Here is a 16,863-nt window from a genome sequence, read left to right as displayed (position 1 = left end):
CGATGGCGAGGGTGCTCTGTGCTGCCCCTCGCCCCGCTCAGCCACCGGACCTTCACCGCAGACAAAGCTGCTGCCCCTCTTCCCCAAAAAGGACACGTGAATATCATTGCTACCACGTGAGTATCATTGCTACCACCCCTGGGGTGTGCAAGCCTCAGCCCGGCACTAATAACTAAAATAAGGGGACGGAGGAGGACTCCAGCATACACAGCAGCACAACGGGAAGGAAAGGCAATCCTAATCCCCTGGCTCAGCGGGACTGCGCACACGCAGTCCCGCAGCATAGCTGTCAAATGCCCATCTATCTCAGCACAACGACCTGGTAACCTGCCTGCGGGACCACACAGCCCCTTACATGTCAGGGAGGGACTTTCTCCCCTGCAAGGCAACAGTGGTGGGGACAGGGGACACAAGCACGCAGCCATCATGCCGTCTGCCCAGCACCCGGCCCTATACACGCTCCCATCCTCCCAGCTGGGGCTCAGGCTCAAGCAAAGGGAAGGCAGCAAAGCTTGGATATCCCTCCATCACCTTGTGCAGGACAACCAGCCGTGCAGACTTCCATGGGAATTCTGCAGATTATCCTCCCCACAAAGAAGCTTAATTAATTGCCTATAAAAGGGGATTGTGATTTATCACATAACTTCTTTCAGCACAGTAAGTGCAAGTACTGTCACATCTTTACTCTCCTTAAAAATTAAGGATAGCAAGTCTTTAGTCCCTGTGTGCCATTTTACCGTGACCCAGAGAAGTACACACACTGGACTTGCACTGCATTTCCTTTATTTTTTTTGCCTAGTACCAACAGTGACTATAAAACTGCATCCCTGGACCCATACAATTTGGTTCATTTTGACTGTGGACCCGTTTCTCAGTGGAAAGAAAGAGGCTTTTGGTTTGCAGAATGGCAAAGTTAACAATTGAACATCCTCAGCACCCTTACTGGACCTCATCAGTACTCACAGGGGGAGATCACGCTTCTTCCTATGTACCTGATGGTTTGCAGCACAGTTTTCTTGGCTACTAATTCTCTGTGTTCTTTCCAAGAGTTTGCCGCACAATATCCTCTAGCCTGCTGCACCTGAGTGCTGTACTTTGGAAGAGTACGTGCCTATTTGTTTGAAACATTAGCTACAGTGTGTGGGTGCAACATCACACTGAAGGTACGAAACACTTGAGACCAAGAAAGGTCTCTTCAACCTTCTTCCACCTTGCTGGTGTGATTCACAGGAGCACCTAACAGCGTAACACCACCATCATACCTGTCCTCGCCTACTCCTACCCTACCACAGTGAGCTTCTCAGTGGGAATTTTGTCACCAGCCCCGAAGCCAGCATTTACGTATCAAGCCAAGTGTTTTTTTTTTTTTTTTTTTTTACTTGTTGGTGGGGAAAAACAGAAAGGAACTGGAGAAGCTTTTGGAGACAAAGATCTCTCCAGGATGTGCCAACTGATATTTTCAAAGACTGACTTGGCACAACATCAAGGAAGCCAGCATCCAACATGCAAGCAAGACCAGCTCCATGCTAGCCATCAGCCAGGCTCAAGGAGCGTTCGTGACTGCAGTCAGGAAGAGAGGAGGGAAGAGAAAGACAGACTAATACTGCACCTGTCACAAGAGGTACAGCCACATGCCTGGTCACCACCCAAGAAGGAAACACAGAGAATAAAATGAGGGGGGACTTCTGCGAGCAACCGCAACATCTCAGGCAGCAGTGGCCATGCACAAGTCAGCACTCGCCAAGACTGACCACACAGCAGTACATGAGATACCACATTTGGCCTTCAGCCTAGAAACAGGAGACACGCGTGGGAGGCTGCGTGGGAAGAGCTGGCAAGTGAAGACTGTGTCCTATCAAGCCTGCAAATCTACACGTCGCACACAGAGGCTCACAGCAACCTCACATCAGCCATTTGCTCATAGCCACCATATATCTAGTTACAACCCCCAGAAACACAGCTGACTTGATCACCAGGCCTTTATCAGCATTCAGAGACCAGAGAAGGTCAAGAGAGCCATCATCTAGGAACAGACGACAAGCACAGTGAGCTGAATGGGAACTTGACAGGCCAAGAATGACTGCAGTCACAGAGGACCGAAGAGAGCTTACTCATGTCGCCCTCTTTTTCTGAGGCTCTCAAAGACGAAAAAACCTCTGACCTTTGATTAAACCACGCTACTTGCAGAAGAGGGGGCGGCTTAGGGGCTTGGGGACTCAATAAGAAACTATTTTTCTCAAGGTCATGGGTTCATACCCTCTTCAAGTTCTTTTTTCCTAGTCAATTAAAACAGGGGACCCGATCTGCATTAAAGAAACCTGTTACTAAGGGCACAACCAGATACTGCCTCATGAAACAGGCAGATTAAGAAAATACAGCCCCTTTGCTGCTCCTTGCAAGCCCTGCAGTTGAGCACAGCAACTTGGAGAACGCTCCTTGTGCAAAGTGAACACGACCCACTTTCACACCCAGGGTAGCAAAGCAAAGGAAGGGATTGCAGGCAAGCAGGCACGGCTGCCATCGCCAACCTCGCACAGCAGGTTAGGCACACCCCCATAAGGAGCATTATGGATGGAGCTGATCCTGCCCCAGCCTCTGAACCTGGTCCTGGGAGACTTCTGCCCGTCCCTGTACCCCTGCTTTGAGAGAAGGTACGTTCACCCACTGACCGCTGCCCAGACGGCTATTCCTCTCACACCAGCTGGTGCTCAGCGGCCAAAACCCTACCATAAATGGTGGAGATAAGTAGCAAGACTGGAGATGTGCTTCTGCCTTTGCATGCACAGAGCAAACAGCATCCACGGGGCTCCAGCCCTTGCTGCCAGGGAGCCTGACCGCTTTGGACTGGACATCTTCCAACCCTCACCCCAGTGGTGGCATCGGACAGCCCCTCCGATTTGCACTGAAGGAGCACAAACATTTCTGTGGACACTCGGGACCAGCTGAAGGGAGGAGCGCTCTGTCCTCCTCCTGCTGCAGGCCCAGCCCCAATGGTGACAGAAATGTGACAAATGCAGAAGTCAAGCAAACAGGGAGGAGAGAGGGGACACCTTCGACTACGTCACCAGGCCCAGAACAATGCATGAATCAAAGTTAATGCGTATCTGAAACCAATTACTGATAGAAACCAAACTATCTAGGAACTCCAGCTACTGCATTCAGGGTTCCTGGTAGTGAGTACAGACACAGTCAAAACCTTTTTTTTTGTTGTTGGTTTTTAGCCCATAAAACGTCAAGATAAAAACATGCTCCTGTACGCAGGGTGCACACACACACCTCTGTCACCTTTGGTGGCTTCCCACTGAGAAAACACATCCTCCCCCCCAAATGCAACTGTTAGGTTTCGTAAAATTTTTCATAACTCCATGCCTTTCCTATATTTACCCTTTGGTCCAAAAGCAGAGAAGAGGATTCAAGCAGAAACTCCCTGTGCACCAGAATGGAGCTGCTGGCCCTGACAGGGCCCTCCCATGCATCATGGCCAGTGCAAGGGTAACGTGGCAAAATGGAGGAGTTTGGAAACAAACAGGAAGCAAGCAGAGTTCTGTTCCATTCACCAAAGATGGTAATTATTTTGGAGAGGACCGCATATCCTTTTGGCTTTTAATTAGTGGCAAACCAAGTCAACCTTGGTTTGTATGAGTGAGAAACTATTAGGGGCTACGAATCTGCAGCCAAGGAAAACAAATCTGTACTGGTCCTTCAACCCCAGAATAACTTCTGATTGTCAAGCAGAGTTACCAGGGGAATGAATAGCTTCTCCTGTGAGCTACTCACTCAATTAAACTAATGCAGACTAAAAGGCCAGGCAGCAGCAGCGGGCAGCATGGGGCAAGTCAGATGCACACACTTGGCGCATGAGGAGCAACCACAGCAGGTTCAGAGCGATGAGGGAGAGGAGGAGCCGTCCACAGCCTCCATCGTCACAGAAGACACTCAAGGTTTCTCCTTGAGATGCTGAATGGCAAAAACTGGTGGGGTCTGTGCCCTGAGGAGACTTCAGGAACCTTTAACTGAGAAGTTAGAAGCACACCCTGGTATCCCGAGTATAATGGAGACAGCTAAGAAAAGTCCTTGATTTATTAGTAAACCAGAACTATCCTATCACTGCCTCCCTCTCCACTCAGCAGCCTTATAATTATAACTGCCTGAAAATCAGGACAGCCATCAAGACAAAGCACAACATAGAGGCCAGGAGAAACAAGTACAATCCTCGGCCCTGCTTGAGCAAGAAAGCCAAGTGTCTAAAGCATTCCAATCATCTTGCAAAGCACCCAGGAAAAAAAAATAAATCAGATGCAGCAGGAGCTCATTTTTGTTCCTAGTTGCTCTTTGCAGACCAGCAGTTGGGGCACTAATGATCCATATGAAGAGGATCGATTCCTGGTTTTTCCCCCTTGTGCAGCTGAATTTCATTAAGTGGATGAATATGGACCTTGAAGGCTACAGTGACATATAGAGGCCTTACTTACTCTTCACTCCTCTGTGATGTGCTACAGCTTCATTTTCTTTTGGGAAAATTAGCCAAATAGCCTTTTTTTTTTTTAGGGGAAAGCAAAGAGTCAGGCAGCTTCTGGCCCATGCAACACTGAGAAAACTTCTGGTAAAAAAGGCTGCAAGGCATTCATTATCCGAGATCTCCAATTACTCCATACAGGCAAAGTTATTGCAGTGGAGTTCCCTGGTCCTCAGTGTGTTCTCTCTGGCAGCTGGCTGGGGCTGCATTTTGTGGTGGGATGGAGCAGGAACAGCCAGGACATGAATTGCGAACTGCAGAGTCCAGAGACAACTGCAGAATAAACTGCTGCTTCAGCAACACACTTCCATATAACCTGCTTGACCTCAGAGGCATCACAGAGCTCGCAACTAAATGGTCACATCTGGGGAAAGAGAGGGAGGCAAGCAAAGGATTCAGGCCAGCCAGGAGCATTGTGCCTTCACGCGCCACCAACAAGGAGGCGGGCACGTCAGCACGTGGACAAAGGCAGGCAGCAAGCAAAATCCACAGCTCCCTCCTTTCAATTGGATTTTAATAAAGTGTAAGTGTGCAAACATAGAGCTAAATCCCATTCCCCCTCAAAAACTAAAAAAGTTGTGTCTTTGATTTCAATGGAAACACAGCTTGGCCCTTGCGTCGCTGAAGGCAGGGAAAGCCACTGTGGTCAGACCAGCCCAATGTAGCAGCGGCAGGTGCTCTGCAAAGCTGAACCCACACAGCCATGAACATGCCCCAGCTTAGATTGGCTCTTCCAGCAGGTGTTATTTGAATCCTGGGCATCTCTCTAGCAAAGTGCAATGATATTTAACTTCCTTGTGGGCTCAGGAGGCTGCCAAACATCTGTTGGGATTAGTTGGTTCATGTTTGTAAAGTGCACACAAATGCTATCGTAAGGAAGGGGCTGACCTATTTATGGATGTGAATGCTGGACCGAGATCCAAACCCACATACTGCATTCGCACATATGGCTGTATCTCCCCTGCCAGATTTTACTGTGTGAAGCTAGGATGGAGGCATGAGGTGTCACCTATAGCTTACAGCCCACTTTTGGTCACTGCTAATCTAAGTGAATCATACTGCTCCCCTCCTCCACTTTACCCCATCCAATTGCACAAGTGAATTTTGTTAACAAGTGGGCTAGCATGGCTCTACAAGGAGCCCCCAGACGCCATATGGGTTGCCCTCTGCAGGAGAAACCCACCTTCCCTCAAGCCTCCATCCCACTCCGTGGAGCCTCACCAGGGCTGCAGATCACAGACGCTCAGCCCACAGATCTCCGGCAGGCTCCCAGAGGCCAAGCTGCAGCAGATCAGCCACCCAAATTCCTCGTGGCAAGTTTCACATTTCTCTTGGGTGTCCCTCCCTCCCACACAGGCCTCCTGTGAGTAAGGGCTGAGGAATTAGACAGCGAGCCTGCACAGCTCAGAAACCACAGTGATAAACAGCCGTGAGGGAGATGAACTCCCCAGGAAGGATGGGGAAGAGCCCAAGGAGGTTTCAGATGGAACCAAGCACATTTGTTACAGGGATTATAGGTGGAAATGGCTTGCGATGGCAGGGCCACAGGAGCCATACGTTCCCATGACTCAGACTTGCTTTGCACCAAGTTGCAAGTCCTAGACATACAGCTTTGCTCTGCCAGAAGCTACTGCTCCCCTTTCCTCCGCAGACACATTTCAATACTTATCAGGTCTCCATCTTAGTCACATTCTGCTAACACACACTTTTTACATCCTTTTCATCTTCCCTCATAATCAGTCTCTATATCCCCAAGTCAATCGCCCTGCTCTTCTCTCACTGTTCTCCATTTTATTTTCATCTCCCAGAGCAGGAGCCCCTAAGACCCAGACACCGCTCCACCGGTGCAGCCTGTGCTCTCTGCTCAGGTTCACAGGACTTCAACACGCATACTCCCTACTCTCCTTTGGGCAGCATAACAAGTGGCATGCTCAGCCCAAGATGCTACGGGTCAAATTTAGAGATACGGACAACACAATAAAACATTGTCCATGGGATATGGAAGCAAAACCAAAGAGAAGGACGAACAGGAGACCAAGAATATACCAATACCATACCCAGAATTACTCAGGTCTTTCATTAGATGGATAGGCCTTGTCTTGTTCTGGAGATCAAGAGCATCTGGCATCACTTCCATTACATGTCAGGTAGAATGTACGCAACTAAAACATGCAGAAAATATTCCCATCCTAGCAGGTACATCTACCAAGACAGCTGAACTAAACCAGATGACCCAATGTGGGACTTTCTGATAATACACAGCTACCTTTGTACATCCAGTTCCACCCATGAAATTGGGCACACCCTTAATCAGGTATGAATCAAATCATCTGAGACATGAGAAATTTATCAAGAGCTGTTGCAAAAAACCCATAAGGTTACTTGTGCCTCACTGCACTTCACCTTGAAAGATGGGGAGCAGCCAGCGCCAGCAGACAGCCGCCCTGAACACAACAAAGCTGGAGCAGATCACTTTTGCTAGGACTTCTTACACATGACTGCATGACCCAAGACCTAAAACACCACCTCAGGCGTGCAAATGCATACAGACCAGAGGCTTGAGCTACAGCATCCAGGGAACGCCAGCAGGCAAGGAACCAGAGAGGTGCAGGTATGGGTGCAACACCCCGGTGAGTGGCCTGACCCCAGACAAGATGGGGCACTACCAGCACAGATTATCATTGTAACACACTGGAGCACAAGTCCTCTGTTTTTCACCCCAGGGTACATCACACCAAGGCAATACACCAGGTGGTGCAAAGGTGAGGAGATGCCAACCCATCTGCCCTGCGTCCTCAGAGAGATCTGATACCCACCTGTAAAAAGAGTGACCACAAAACACTGCCCATAGATCATGTATGCAATGAGGGGATGGGAGCTAACTTCACGCAGAACAACTCGCAAATGAACCTGCTGGGATCCTTGTGTGTAGTAAGGCAACGAGCTCTGCTCTTGTAGCTCATTCTCCTCCCACTCTACGATGCAGTCCTTAAAAACTTCTCCACCAACTTCCCAGCCTCCACACACCCCGAGTTCACAGCTCTCCCACACAGCAGAGCAAAACACACCGTGCCAAGCCATGGAAGGAGCCACACACGCACTCCGTAAACTGCCATGCCATCCCTTCACCCAGACACTTCAAGTACCTGGGTGGGCAGAGTGCCTTGGAGAGACACGCCCATTTATATTGTTTTAAGTTCACCTGCTGCTCTTGCCTCATTCCCACATCTCGTATACCAAGGGAGACACTCAAAGAGGCGTTACGTGCCAAGAATGCTGCACTCATCCTCGCAACAACACAGAGGTCCAAGGCGTTATTCCTAACTTCCAAAATATGCTTCTGCCCACAACTTGTCACTTAATGCCACTGTTAGAGGCTTGCAAGTTGCCTGCTTCACTCACAATATAACCTCCTGCACTGCACAAGGCGGGCTCCTCATTGCAGCGAGGCTATGGTTGTTCTATGTGCTACAGCACCATTTCAGAAGAAAAGCAGCCAGACATCTCCCCAGATAACTTTAACCCTTTTGCCCATCGTTTCTTCCCCATGTGTCTGCCTTGGGAGCAAATTAGGATCAGGGTACAGGACAGTGCTTAAACACTTGCTTATCTTTAGGCACACAAGTAGCTGCAGAGAGTTCAGCTGGATTACTCATACACTTGAATTTCAGACTTACTATGCGGAAGGCTCACTGAGCCCTCCTTAAATGGCAAAGATGCAATGCTGTGTTTTCCAAGCTTGATTCTGTGCACCCCAAGGAACCCAAGAAAGAAATGGATTCTCTAAAAAAGCACCAAAGTGGAACTGTGCTAGGGAAGGCATAATTTTCATTCTCCCAAAAAAATAGCCTGCAGGATCAGAGGTGATGGAAAAGCACCACAGCTCTAAAGGAAGCTTAAACTACCCTAAAAAATGGCAGTCTTACTGTACACAGTACAGTACACACTTACAGTACGCAAGCCACTGAGGAAGTGCCCAGCTGATGATGTGAAGTCCCACATTACCCATATTCTACTCCTCGAAATATGTCTTTGTACGTAAATACCACCTGGACCTTAACTATTTTTGTGGTTCATTTCTGGACCTCCCCACCATCACATTTCAGATTCAACAACATTAAACTGCCCTGGTTTCTAAATGCCAGAGGCAAAGACCAGCTTCCATACTAAGCTATGCATCTCAATACGCACGCAAGATAAGTACAGGTCTTGCCCCCCAGTCAAGGATGATGATGTTAATGCATAAGAGGCAGGTAAAAGCAGAAAAGATGGGGGAGATGGACTGTAAAGATAGGCATAATTGCAATAAGCAGTTCAGAGTAATCTCCAGAGTTAGGTGGAAAGGATACTAACTTCAGTCTGTAATCACAAACAATTCTTTTTAAGCATTTCTCTGTTTGATTATCAGTTATGACTGCAAACTAAAGAGAACAACCCTGATCTAACTGGCTTTTTTCTCCTGGATTTCAGTGACAGGGATGACGTGAGACTCCCAGCCTCGCTACACTACAAGCCTCAGTGTCCTATCAGCAAAATGGCAAGAATAATCTCCTTCACCTCAGGAAGGCACTGCAAAAATAGCCCCCTCAACTTGTAAAGCGCTCCAATGAAAGACCAACGAGCACTCCAGGACAGCACAAAAGGAAATTAATAATTCTGCATTCAGTCCCGATTTTGAATAGTATGTAATAAATAAGGCTTGGGGCCACACACTGCACAAAAAGAGAAGAAAATGAATAGCTGGTCATTAAGTATCACCTTCCACTCTGGGCACAAAGAGTAGGTGCTCTGGCAATTAAGTGCCTATATCATAATGCCTGCTTGCAGGGGAGGCCAAATTAAGGTTTCATCAACAACCTTTATTCTGGCATTTTGTAGCTTTGGAGCACTTGGACTTTGCAACTTTAACACCATTCTTTTAACCAAGTGCATTGCTTGTAATTAACTACAGGACTGCCACATGGCTGCCACAGTCGCTATCTGTTTCTCTTGGGAAATCCAGATTAAAGGCTTGTCTTGGCCACAGTAATAGCTTGAGGTATCTCTCGAGATTTGCCCAAACCCATGAAAAGCAAATCAAGTATCTACCTCAAGTGATGAGGTGCGTTAAATTCAAACCAGTTGATCTCCTTTGGTGCTGAGCTGAAGCAGGAACATCGCTGACACCTGGGCAAGTGAGGCAGGGGCGATGCAGCAGCTGGAATTACAAACACTTATCAGCTGCTAATACAATCACTCTCCCAACCCAGTCGCTTCGTGCCGCACACTGGCTGGGAGACTCCTCACTTTCATTCAAGCTTGCCTCATTAAGTGGAGTAATTCAAGTCTGTTAAGGTGAGGTAATAAACTGCTGAAACAGAGAGAGCTCCTCCGGGTACGTGCACACAGCACATCAAAGATGCACATGCACGTTACTGAGACATAAACCATTGCAGCTGGGGTACAATGAACACAGCAACTGCAGCAGGACAGCCTGCAAGGTGGGAAGCACCCCAAGTTTCTCTTTCCAAAAAAAAAAAAAAAAAAAAAAGAAAAAAGAAAAAAAAGAAAAAACCCAAACCAAGACAAAACCGTCACCGTGAAAACGTCACGTGAAAACGTCACGGTCAAAACCGTGAGTTTCATGCAGTCAGCCACATTGCTGAAAAAGCCCTAGAGGAGGTATTTTACATTTGCTCTGTTACACTTAACTGGAGCTGGACCACTTTTACCCCATCGTGCAGCGCATCCCTACCCACCGCACTGGGCTCCACAGCCCCTTCTTCAAGGTCTGCAGCACGATCTGTTGGCCTCTTCCATCCTGCCTGCCTTCGCCCAGCTGGCCAGGCTGGTCCCTCAAAAAAGGCGCCAGGTCCTGTTTCTTCAGCAGCATCACAGCCCCAGGCTGTGCAGCCCTGGCAGAGGCTCTGCAGCTGCAGGAGAGATCAGGAGCAGAGGGAGAAGAGGAGACAACTGCAGCTCCCCACACCGAGATCCACTGGCTTAAAAAAGGGGAGGGGGGCAGTTACAAATTGATGCATAAACAAGACCTGACTGTGTAATTCGGAGCTAACAGGGTAGTCTACTGAATGTTAATTAAATCCTCAGTGCCTGTTACCAACTGTGGAGATCAACTTATTTTTAAATTAAATAAGCAATAAATGCTTAGATGAACTTCTATTAAATTTCACCCAGTGAATGAAGTATGTGGGGCTTTTAATAGATATTAAACAAGATAGTTATGGCAAGTTAGTTGATATTTTATTACCTAAAGATAATGGCTATATTAAATCTCAACTAACTATTCCACTGGCGGCACAGTCATCCACGACTTGGCGGAAGTTTGCCTGCCTTGAAGCATCACTGGGCAGCAGTAGCAGGGGGAGGAAGGCAGCCAAGCACTGAATGGCACCTACTTAGAGGACGCTCAAGTGCATAAGCCCACTTAGGCTCAAAATGGGACCGCTCCCAGCCAGATCTGGAAACACCGAAGGGGGCTGACAGGGGCTCTCACACAGAAACAAAGCTGGCAAAAATCAGAGACCCTAAGCATCCCAACCACCCCAAACCAAACCAAACAATTTATGGGGTTACTGAGGAATCACTATTACGAGGTTCCCTTATGGCATCAAGGGCAACAGAAAACATCCTCACTAACAGCCTGCAACACTCAAAAGCTTGTATCTTTTTCTAAGAAAAGGTTACCAGCAGCCCACAATTCCACCGATGTTTGTTTTCCTTTCCTGAGCATATTGCGATAGTTTGGGAGTGCTTCTGAGTGACTCACATGTGTGTCACTGTCACCCACAGATCCCAACAACAGATAATGACAGTCTAAAATGACAGAGACTTGCTGACAGTGACTTAAAAATGATCATTTTCATGCCAGCTCTTGCGCTTGCTCAGAACGTGATCGAAACCAGCTCTTTGAGATGAAAGCAGAATCTCCACCGAGGTGTCTACCGGTAACCTTAATCACGATTAAGTGTGGGTAGCGAGTCTATTTTTCACGTCTGGATTGGAAACATCACGAGCCCTACCTGCCCTGCCGTGCCCAGAAGCAGGAGGAGCGGAAAGAGCCGGGCCCTGCACCCCGCTAACCCCTGCTTCTTGGGCAGGCACCAGCTTTCAAAAAGCTTTTAAACTTTGTGGGGTTTTTCTGGTCTGTGGTTTTCGGTTTGATTTGTTGTTTTCTTTTCTCTGTTTGTTTCTATTTTACAAAACAAAAAGCTCCCTAAATTAAAAAGAGGAAAACACAGAGCTCTTCAGACTTTAGCGATGCTCTCCTCCAGCATCCCAATGCACCTGTGAAAGCCAATTGCAACACTTTCCCTCCAATCCCTTCTCTGGAACCGTTGTTTATAAAGTTATTTCAAGTCCTGCATTTTCCTACCTATAACCCACACTCTTTAAAGGTATTGTTCCTTGCGAATCCGTCCCTCAGATAACCCACATCCTTAGATAAGCTATGGTTTCTGTCTCCTCCGCTCCTGCCTGCTTTTGAAGTGTGGCTGCAGTTCCAGTAAGCTCTCTAGCTTTTAGCAGAACTACCCTGCTACGAGAGCGAGAGCAAAGGGAGATGATGAAGCTACCAGGGTAAGAAAGCGAGCTGCGGAGGACCAAAAGCAGGCAAGAGCATCGCTGTTTTGCTCACGCATGCACATAGCAAACACAGATGCTGAATCCCAGACTCCTGGTGGGTCACATAGACTGGGTATTCATCTTGCTTCCCTGAAGACTTCTCTCCATCAAAAAAATAACGTACCTAAAAAGCACAGATGTACCTAAAGGAAATGCGTATTTCTTCATCATCCCAACGCCATCTATAAAACCTCCCCATGCATCCAGAGGGACTTCCCTCCACCTGAAGGGATTACCAGGGCTGCCACACACTGCACCGGGAGAAGCATGGACGATGAGCCAGAGGTGAAACCCAGCGTGGTTCAGGGCCAGCCAGAGCAGAGCGTGTGGGTGCCGCCCAGAGCCACATCAGGGCCGGAAGAGTTTATTAGGAGAAAGGCAGAGCTGCGTGGGTCAGGCTTTCAGACACTTGACAAGGAACAAAATGCCACCAAGGATGCATTGTTCACACAACCATGATGGGCAAAGGAATAGAGAGAGCACCGCGGCACCCTGAGGGTATATGTTTCCACAGATGCACGGAAACCGTCGTCTTACAAACAATTTGTCATCCACCCAAGCTACTGCTTTTCTCTAGCTACAGTCAGCAAGAGATGTTTCAGAGAAACCTGCACGAAACAGTCTCTTCTTTCCAATTAGATGTTTACAAGGTAAGAGGCACCACCATTAGCTGGTATAACTCTGAATGCACCTGACATTCATACAACCATCCCACCTCCCTTCCAGACCTGGCTAAACTCTTGTCCTCAGCAGTGTTCTGCATGATAAATGCCACCATTTAGTTACATGGAAAAGCACTTAATTTTGTTTATTTTGAATCAGCCACTTTCGCCTTGTCTTGCATTGGTACAAAGACCCCTTTTCCACAGTACTCACCATTTCTGTGACACCTTTCTAACATGTGTCCTTTATACAGGAGCGATCCCAAACTACCGGTCAAACTCCCCCAGGTTTTCCAGCTCCCCACCGTTTTTACTATCCCTCTCCAAAACTGCATACACCAGGCTTCACTGATCAGAAGGGAGTCACTTAACTTTTATAGTCAGGCATTATACAGACAAACACAAGCAGAGATTTTAACAAACAAGGCGACAGTCAGGCTTCAAAATTAAGTGAGTGGTATCTCCACCCTGACCGTGAACCCCCACACCACAATTTGTACTACGAGTTATAACTAAAAGTCCATACTGATGATCATATTATATATTTAAAAGCACTCCAGCTCCACTGAGACTGTAGCTGACACTATTAGGTGCTTTGCAAAACTCACCAGTCCAGCTCTGGAGCGTCACCCCTGAACACTCTAGAGAAATGAGCGCTTTGGCAAGGGATACAAATCTGAATCTGCACTTTGATTATTTGAAAGCTCGAATTACACTGCAGCAGTTCCTGATTCTGGTAAGACAGAGCCCATTACCTCTCACTAACACAGGACAGCTGAAGATGATATTCAGAATAATACAACTTTGAGACCCAATGTGCTCTGCAAGTTTCCATGAGACAAGGCAGCTAAATTGCACAGGAACCTGGGATTTTTCCTAACCGTGACTGCCGCATACAGGATCTGAAATCCACTTCTGGCCCACCAGTCTAGAGGCAGGTTTTTTGCTGGTTTGCCCCTGATTTACTAGAGCACATCATAGACAATATCATTCAACACTTTTACCCCCTCAAGCTGGGTGACTGCTCATCCAGTTGGCGACCAACAGAAGGGGGCAGGACCCACAGAGCTGGAGCCTGCACTGAGATGGGCACGCTCACCAGTATCCTGCCCCAACACCTGGGCTGATCCCCAAACATGCCCCAAAGGTGAAAATCTCACCTCTGTGAAACGGGAATTGGAGCTCCTCTGCCCAGCCAGCTTATGGTACCAACCACACGGGGCAGTTGGGACTTGCACAACAGAGACAACCATGCAACAACAAAAGCTGTAATCCTCACCAACCCAGGCACCATGCACCATGGAGACTGCACAACGGCGATGCACTGCAGTTTGGGGCTGTACCTACAGAAGCTTCAACAAGACACAGTTTAGCTTCATTTTCCTGGATGCATCCTCTGTTTCCACCCAGGAGTTTACCCAGGCAGTGTACAAGGGCCACATATCCCCGGCTGGAACTTCTGGATGGCAGGACTGCTGGCAACACAGGACACTTACACGGCCAACGTGCCCACGGCCTCCACACAATGCACATGCTCTGGGACTGACTTTTGGGAAGAGGACATTAAAAATCACTGAAGTGCCCTCTCTGTGCACAAGGAGCGCATTTTCACAGTCTACCTGATTCATCGCACACCACCTACTCAGTACCAGGCACTTCTCTCCATCCAAGAGACCCCCCCAAAAAGCCTACAGTGACCTTCAGCAATCCATGTGCTCCAAACACAGTGGTGGGAGAAGAGCTACAAGGACCAGAAGACACCTGATGGCAGGATAACCCCCAGCAACATAACTGATGAGGACTTCACACTGCCACCATCCTGGACCAGGTAGCTTTTCCCAGCAACAGCCAACACAAGCTGACTCAGGTGGGGGGGAAAAAAAAAAAAAAAAAAAACAACACAAAACAACAACCCGAAGAAAACAATTCAAAACTATATGTGAAACTCAGCAATTCGAGGGCGGCATGGCTGAAGGTCCCATTAGCAGCACCAGCATCTCACTGGAGCTGCAGGCAGGGTTAGACACTGAAGCCAGGATCTCGCTGCCAGGTGGCCCTACAGCCACCACCCACACTGTCACCTGCTGACAGCCCATCCCACAGGGAAAAACCCTCCAACAAAGTCTGAACAACTGAAAGAGGGGAATAACAAAGCTAATAAATTTTGGAATGATAGGATGAAAGGTCATGGGGTGGGCAGGGGGAGACAGAGTAGGCCAACAGGCAGAGAAAAGCTTTCAACAGTAAATCTTTATCCTCAGACGGAAGTATTTCCTGAGGGAAATCCCATATTCCAGAGTATTATTTAGCTTTGCCTGGGCCAGTCCTGCTGCAGCAAGGGTGGAGGTAATCAGAAAGTCCCTCGGATCCCCAGACTGTGCTGCTGTGCAGCAAGCTGGGCTACACACAGGACAGTGACCAACAACTGCCAGCGTGAACATGGTTGGTAACGTACAGATGAAATGCTGTGTCCCATTTTCTGGCTCCAAGTGTTCCCCTGCTTTCCTAATATCCTGTACCTGTAATTACTAGCACCTGGTGTATCACCCAGCTCCCAGACATCCAGGGACTCCCCGCTCTCAGATCTTGCCCCAAAAATCATTCCTGGAAGGTATAAGCACAAACTCTACAGGTAAATGAGTCCAAGGAAGCAAAGAAATTCTCAAATCTAGAGCGTTTCCAAAAACTTAGACTTCCACGCGAGACCTTGCATTTCACATGGGTCAAAACCACTTTCTGCACAGGTGCTGAGGTGTTGTGGATGTGTAGGAAGACACGTTAGCAAGCTTGATGGCTCCTGCGAGCTCTTAAAACTTCGTGCATCAATCGCCTAACAAGAGAGAAAGATACCAAACAGGAACCCAACACAAAATCCAAACAACCGGGCCAAAAAGCCAACTCATACAGGCATAGAAAAAACAAACAAAAAATAATCAAAACAAAGCAGGAGACTCCACCGCTCATTTGCTTCACTAACGGGGCCAAACTGCGCCTCAAGGTACAGTAGCCAGAGCAATTACAGCATGAGTTTCTCCATCAACACCTCCTACTCCGGAGCGCTGCCTTCTCCCCAGCACAGCCCCAAGGCGTGGAGAGTGCGCCTGAACAATGGCAGGAATAAGATTTGGCTGTTCAAAAGGGGAGAGCAAGTGAAGGCGAGGGGAAAAAAAAAAAAAATATTTAAAAAAAAAAAAAAAAAAAAAAAACCAAAAACCAAAGCAGGGTGACGTAAGGGTGTGGGAAACTTTTACGTCTTTACCTGCTGGGGAAGAGTGGGCCTCCCCCGGCCTATAAAAACCTGCCAGGGCTTTGCTCAAGTTGCCATTCCCTGCCGAGCCCCGGCCGGGGGGCGGGCGGGCGGGCGGCCGGCGCAAGGTGCGGCGGCGGGGCAGCGCCGCGGCCCCCGCCCGGGCCAGGTGCACCTGCGGCCGGCAGCTCCGCGCCCCGGGGAGGGACCCGGGGGGACCCCGGCCCGCGGGCAGCCCCCGCCCGGCGCGGAGGGGGGTGGCGGGTGGGTGCGTGCAGCGGCGCCGCTGAAGTAGCGGGGAAGTTTCGTCTCCCCCCCCGCCCCCGCCCCACACCCAGGAGCTGCCCCCGCCCCGCGGCCGAGCTCGCACCCACCGGGCCGGGCCGTGTGTCCCCCCCTCCCCCGGCGGCCTCGGCGCCCCGGGCGGAGGGAGGAGCCAGGCGCGGCCCCCCCGGGCGGCCGGCAGCGCTCCCCGCCCCGGCCGGGGGCTCCAGCTGTTGCACAGCTGCCTCGGCGGGCGGAGGGGGGGGAGAGGAAGGGGGCAAGTTATTATCTGCAACAATACCTCGGGGGGAGGAGGCAGCGGAGGCGAGCGCGGCGGCGGCGGCGGCGGCGGGAGGAGGCGGCGGGGGGAGGTGGGGCCGGGGGCGGGGCCGGGGCCGCGGCCCTGCCCGGGCCCGCCCCGCCGCGCCCGCCCCCCGGCCCCGCCGCCGGCCCCTTCCGCCCGCCGGCCCCTTCCGCGCTCCGCGCCGCTGCCCCGCCGCGGCCCCCGGGCGGCCCCTCCCGCGCTCCCTGCTCCTGCACCCCCACCCCGCGGC

The 16,863-nt window shown here is 49.6% G+C and overlaps 1 protein-coding gene across 1 annotated transcript in view; it reads right to left on the bottom strand.

The window, feature by feature from the left end:
• The window catches only part of LPP (LIM domain containing preferred translocation partner in lipoma), a 341,053-nt gene extending 324,408 nt beyond the window's left edge, over nt 1-16,645 (bottom strand). Inside the window, exon 1 of the mRNA XM_075716569.1 lies at nt 16,611-16,645. The gene's annotated coding sequence lies outside the window, so the exon portion shown is untranslated. The remainder of the gene's footprint in view (nt 1-16,610) is intronic.
• Between the last annotated feature and the right edge of the window lie 218 nt (nt 16,646-16,863).

Source organism: Pelecanus crispus, chromosome 9 (genome assembly GCF_030463565.1).
Source record: "Pelecanus crispus isolate bPelCri1 chromosome 9, bPelCri1.pri, whole genome shotgun sequence".
In the NCBI taxonomy this organism is placed as follows: Eukaryota; Metazoa; Chordata; class Aves; order Pelecaniformes; family Pelecanidae; genus Pelecanus; species Pelecanus crispus.
The sequence above is the reverse complement of the archived record's forward strand: the minus strand, read 5'-3'. Positions and strand labels throughout refer to the sequence as shown.